This window comes from Bos indicus, chromosome 29 (genome assembly GCF_029378745.1).
Source record: "Bos indicus isolate NIAB-ARS_2022 breed Sahiwal x Tharparkar chromosome 29, NIAB-ARS_B.indTharparkar_mat_pri_1.0, whole genome shotgun sequence".
NCBI lineage: Eukaryota > Metazoa > Chordata > Mammalia > Artiodactyla > Bovidae > Bos > Bos indicus.
In genome coordinates, this window is record NC_091788.1 from 12,199,825 (window position 1) to 12,206,002 (window position 6,178).

At 44.7% G+C, this 6,178-nt stretch overlaps 1 protein-coding gene across 14 annotated transcripts in view; it reads left to right on the forward strand.

Annotated features, from left to right (window-relative positions):
- Positions 1-6,178, forward strand: part of DLG2 (discs large MAGUK scaffold protein 2) — a 2,332,068-nt gene that overhangs the window by 1,923,606 nt on the left and 402,284 nt on the right. The gene's annotated exons all lie outside the window — the stretch shown is intronic.

Here is a 6,178-nt window from a genome sequence, read left to right on the forward strand (position 1 = left end):
CACTAATCCCTAACAAAACCCTGTTGGGATGAAGGCTCGCAGATACTCAATAATTTGCCCTAAATCACACAGATAATAAGCAATGACAGTGGCATTTGAATGACCATGGCTTCTGATTTCCACACTATCCTCTTTTCTGCAAGGCCAGCCTTCAGAATGGACTTAAGTTTGGGCAAACTCTGGGAGATACTGAAGGACAGGGAAGCCTGGTGTGCAGCAGTCTATGGGCTCACAAAGAGTCGGACACAACTTAGCAATGAACAACAGCAACAAACCTTCAGAAAGAAAACTTGGCAGTTTGTTTATGTCTGAGGCTGTCTGTGCTCTTAAGTCCAGTTAGTGAGAAAAATATAAATGCCTGAAATAATAAGCTATTTGCAAGGAGAAATATGAGCTACCACAGGAAGCCACTGTACACATAGAGACTAAAGTTGAGGAGACTGAAACCTACCTCGAGAGCCTCTGAAGCTTCCCCTGAGGGCAGGGACTGACTGTGTTAGCATCTCTTCATCCCACTGATTAACACAGAATGTGGCTCCCGGGCACAGTTACTGAATGAATGAAAGACTCATCTTTGCCCGCTTGTCCAAAGGTGCTGAGACTCCTAGGGCTCTTCTCAGCTGTATTCATCTGAACCCTTGGCCCCAGAACCCCTTCTGTCCTGAAGACTCAGACTATCTTAATTCTTTTAGACAGATTCTTTCCTACTTGACTAATATGAACTCCCATAGATCTGACAAATATTAAATAAACATTCTATTACATACTAAATGCTATCATGAGTGCATGCTCAGTCGCTCAGTCATGTCTGACTCTTTGTGACCCTATGGACTATAGCCAGCCAAGCTCCTCTGTCTGTGGAATATTCCAGACAAGAATACTGGAGTACATAGCCCTTCCCTTCTCCAGGGGATCTTTCTGACCCAAGGATAGAACCCAGGTCTCCTGTGTCTGCTGCATTGCAGGCAAACTCTTTACCACTCCACCACCTGGGAAACCCAAATACTATAATGTTTGTTTAAAAATCTGTTTGTAAAATATACTCTTCTTCCAAAAAGCTATTAAGTGATAAAGAACCCTGCTTAGGTGATACAAGCCTCAAAGTGTGAAGCAACACTTGATCCTGAGCCTTCTTCACACACACGTTGAAAATGCCCTATCACAGCTGACCCCTAATAAAGAGGAACCCTTGGGGAGACCTCTTAAGTTGAGAGGAAGGGTGATTCTTAACTGAAAGACTGAGTTTTAGCTCCAATTTGTTTTTGCCTCCAGCCCCTGGACCACAGATAGGTATTTGTCCCTGGCCTGTTAGGAACCAGGATCTACAACAGCGGTGAGCAGCTGGCACGTGAGCGAAGATCTGTTATTTACAGCCACTCCCCATCCCATTGCTCGCATTAGTGCATTATCACAACGTAATAATAATAATAGAAAAAAGAGCACAATAGATGTAATATGCTCTAATCATCCCCAAACCACCCTTCCCCTGTCTGTGGAATAATTGTCTTCCACGAAACTGGTCCCTGGTGCCAAAAAGTTTGGGGACCTCTGCTCTACCTATTTTGCTAGCTGAGCCCTCATATCCTTTGTATCAGCATCACCATTTTCATGTACCAAGTTCCTTCCTGTGGACATTATCACATCTGATTCTCACAGCACCCCTTCAGGATAGGTGGGAGGGTGGGCATGATAGCAGTTTATACAGGAGGAAACTGAACAGTTCCATGGTTTCCAACTTGAGATGCCAGGCATGGATCTCCTTCTGTCACAACCAGCTTCCTTGCCTGTGATGCTAACTACTCTAGGAACGTGCCTGCTGGGAGTGCCATACTGGATTTACCAGCAAGAGTTCCAGACAACAGACATCTAAGTGACTTAAATGGAAAAGGAATTTATTAGGGAACGAACAGATAACTCCCTGAATCCCAGGAAGACTGGGGAACCAAGCTCAGAAGCCAGGAAGGAAATTCTGTTGAAGGTCAGTCTGTTAAGGATGCTGTTTTTGAGGTCACTATCACAGGTCACTGACAGCCCAGCCACAATCCTGGGGGTGCTTGAAAGCATCTCACTCTCTCTCCATGTATTGTGGAGGTTCCGAGTTCCCAGCAGGCATATCTGCCTGGGCACCGTACTCTAGCTGCGCCCCCCCACACCTTTCTAGGGGGGACAAGACTGTACCTCCTTCCAGTCTTGGATTGCCCCCAAAGAAGGATATTTGGACACAGCAGCTAAATGATAAATGTCCATTAGGGATCATGTGGCTCACTGAATTCTGTATGAGGAATTGTTTGGATCTAAGATCTTGAGATTCATAATAGTTTCTTAAACAAAAGAAATGATTCCTGGAGAGAGGCCTCCTTTGGGAAGGGCCTGGGCCAGCATTTGGGCAGCTGGCAGCGCCCTCCTAGCTCTGCTCATCTAAGCATGCCAACAAGCGATTCAAGCAGGGACAGGATATGGACTCTGCCAATGTCTGTGGACCGTGAATAATATTTCTAATGGTGATTTTCTGTTTCCAGCTCATTGTATCCCACGGTAATTAAAAATGTCTTCCTGAGATTAAGGGATTTACAAACCAATGTACCTTGTCTGAGAAGTCTGCTGTGTTGCTCTATGAATCAGCTACAGATACCTTCTAATAAATGAAGAATTAATGATCAGTTCTTTTGTATTGAATCCACATTTTGGTCAGTGAGAAAGATGAGGATCAAATCCAATGGAGCATGGCCTCCAGTATTACTATACTTATTTTGGTGGGGAAAGAAAAAAGAGAGGAAATGATGGAGAAAATAATTTTAAAAATATATGTAGAAAAATATGAAAAATATATTGTCTTACCCTAAACAAGACAGTTCCATGGATTAGAGGTATAGTGGTGAAAATGATGAGCTTCCTTGGTGGCTCAGGGGTAAAGAATCTGCCTGCCAAAGCAGGAGATACAAGACATAGGGGGTTCGAAGGTCCCCTGGAGAAGGAAATGGCAACCCTCTCTAGTATTCTTGCCTGGGAAATCCCATGGACAGAGGAGCCTGGCGGGCTACAGTCCACGGGGTCGTAAAAGAGTCAGACACGACTGAGCACACACATACACCAAGTACATACACTACTAAATATAAAATGAACAGCTGGGATTTATTGTGTGCTACAGGGAACTATTTGTAATAATGTACAATGGGCAAGAATCTGAATATATATATATAAACGTATATATATATATAAACATGTATATATACATGTACATATATATATGTATATATAAAATGGAATCACTTTGTTATACACTTGAAAAATTGTAAATCAACTATTCTTTAATACAAGACATCAGAAAATATGTAACTTCCCTGCATCCCCACACTGACCGCCTGCTTCTCATCAGGGTTTCAGAAACTTCCGAGTCCTGTATCAACCAGGGCACCCTATTAAAAAACTTACAAGTGAAATCTAACCAAGTGGAGTAGATGATGCTTCTGGAAAGATGAAGACTTCTTAACCTTAATCCTGACCAGTTAAATTCAGGTTTCTGGCCCAGAACTCACACAGAGGCTGCCTCCCCAGGCCTCTGTGCCTGCTGCAGGCATTGCTGTCTTCGCTGACCCCCGCTCTGTCTAGATTCACTGACTCTTCAGGCTCTGGCTTTTGCCTCTCAATTTTGGAACCCCCTCAGGCGTCTCCCCACCTTACTGGACTTGTCTGCCTGCCCAACTCAGAGCCACACTTTTCTTGCTCAGTTGTTATTCAGTCACAACGTCATGTCACACTCTGCGATCCCAAGGACTGCAGCATGCCAGGCTCCTCTGTCCACCACCTTCTCCCAGAGTTTGCTCAGATTCATGTCGATTGAGTCAGTGATGCTACCTAACTACCTCATCTTCTGACTTCTTGCTCAGTCTTGCCCGACTCTTTGTGACCCCATGTGGGCTGTAGCCCACTAGGCCCCTCTGTCCATGGGATTTCCTAGGCAAGAATAGTGGAGTGGGTTGCCCTTTCCTCCTCAAGGTGATCTTCCCCACCCAGGGATTGAACTCGCGACTTCTGTGTCTCCTGCATTGGCAGACGGATTCTTTCCTGCTGATCCACCTGGGAAGCCCTCTTGCTCAGGGACCCCCCCTCAAATAAAAAGCACTGTAGCCAGTGAATAGACTTTTCTTCTGCCTCAGCATCAGAGCCCACCATCCAGGCTGACCCCCAGCCCACCCACCAGAGCCTAGGGATTCAGCAGGGCCCAGCTCTGCCCTAGGAATCCTTTTCTCCTACCGACTGTCCGGACACACATACATCCCTCATCACATACAAATTCCAGACTTTAAGAAGAGTGAGCCTTTCAAAAAGCATTTCTGATCATGTCATTTTTCCCCTTTTCTTATCCTTTCAATGATTTTCTGTTGTTCTTAAAATTCAAAATTCTTGTCGTGGCCTACAAAGTTTCACACGGTCTGGCCCCTGCCTGTCTCACTGGCCTCTTCCCTGCTCTCAATTTCACCCTAGACACCCTGGCTTTTACTTTCCCTCCAGTCACGTGCAAAATATTTAGCAACTTGGCACATACAACGTGGCATCACCCACATGGCTGCCACTGTGGGAGATGGGGTCTTCAGGACTGCGCTTCTCTACTGACAATCCACGCAGAGGTGTTCCCTTGTTGTAACAAAAGGAATGGCCAGACCCATGGGTGTGGGACTCCGTCCACGGGCCTGTGCATGTACTGAATTTTCTCTGCAAAGGCACTTAGAGTGACCCCAGGCCTTCTTTACTTAAAAGGGGTAAGCCATGGATTGCCCCAGACTCCACTTAAGAAGCATCCCTATTGTCTGACATAGAATATGGCTGGTAATACCTATCAAATCAATGAATTCCATAAATTTTATGGGCATAGTAGGAAAGCAAAAGTAACATGCTATTTTCTGGTGAAGTGAAGTGAAAGTCTCTCAGTTGTGTCCGACTCTTTGCTACCCCATAGAGTCTACAGTCCATGGAATTCTCCAGGCCAGAATATTGGTGTGGGTAGCCTTTCCCTTTTCCAGGTATTTTCTGGTACATCCCTTAAATACTGCTTATTCAATATCATTAACACACTATATACACACACATATATATACGTGTGCTGTGCTGTGCTTAGTCACTCAGATGTGTCTGACTCTTTGCAACCACATGTACTGTAGCTAGTCAGGCTCCACAGTCCATGTAATTCTCCAGGCAAAAATACTGGAGTGGGTTGCCATTCCCTTCTCAGGGGATCTTCCCAGCTCAGGGATCAAACCCAGGTCTACCACGTTGCAGGAGGATTATTTACCATCTGAGCCACCAGGGAAGCCCTTGTATCTCTCTCTGTTTCTCTCTCTCTCTCACAGATTCTGTCTTTCTCTATATATATTATATATTTATAGATAGATAGATATTAAGCTCAGTTGCTCAGTCGTGTCTGACTCTTTGGGACCATATTAACTACACCACCAGGCTTCCTGTCCATCACCAACTTTCAGAGCTTGCTCACACTCAGGTCCATTGAGTTGGTGATGCCACTCAACCATCTCATCCTCTGTCGGCCCCTTTTCCTCCTGCCTTTCAGTCTTTCCCAGCACCAGCGTCTTTTCTGATGAGTCAGTTCTTCACATCAGGTGGCCAAAGTATTGAGTTTCAGCTTTAACATCAGGTGTTCCAATGAATATTCAGGATTGGTTTCCTTTAGGATTGTCTGGTTTGATCTCCTTGCTATCCAAGGGACTCTGAAGACTCTTCTCCAACACCACCGCTCAGAAGGATCAATTCTTCAGCGTTCAGTCTTCTTTGCGGTCCAATTCCCACATCCACACATGACTACTGGGAAGAACATAGCTTTGACTGTACAGACCATTGTCGGCAAAGTAATGTCTCCACTTTTTAGTATGCTGTCTAGGTTTGTCATAACTTTTCTTCCACGGAGCAAGCGTCTTTTAATTTCTAGGTTTCAGTCACCATCTGCAATGATTTTGGAGCCCAAAAAAATAAAGTCTCTCACTGTTACCACTGTTTCCCTATTTGCCATGATGAAATGGGACCAGATACCATGATCTTAGTTTTTTGAATGTTGAGTTTTAAGCCAGCTTTTTCACTCTCTTCTTTTACTTTCATCAAGAAGCTTTTTAGATCCTCTTTGCTTTCTGCCATAAGGGTGGTGTCTTCTGCATATTGAGGTTATTGA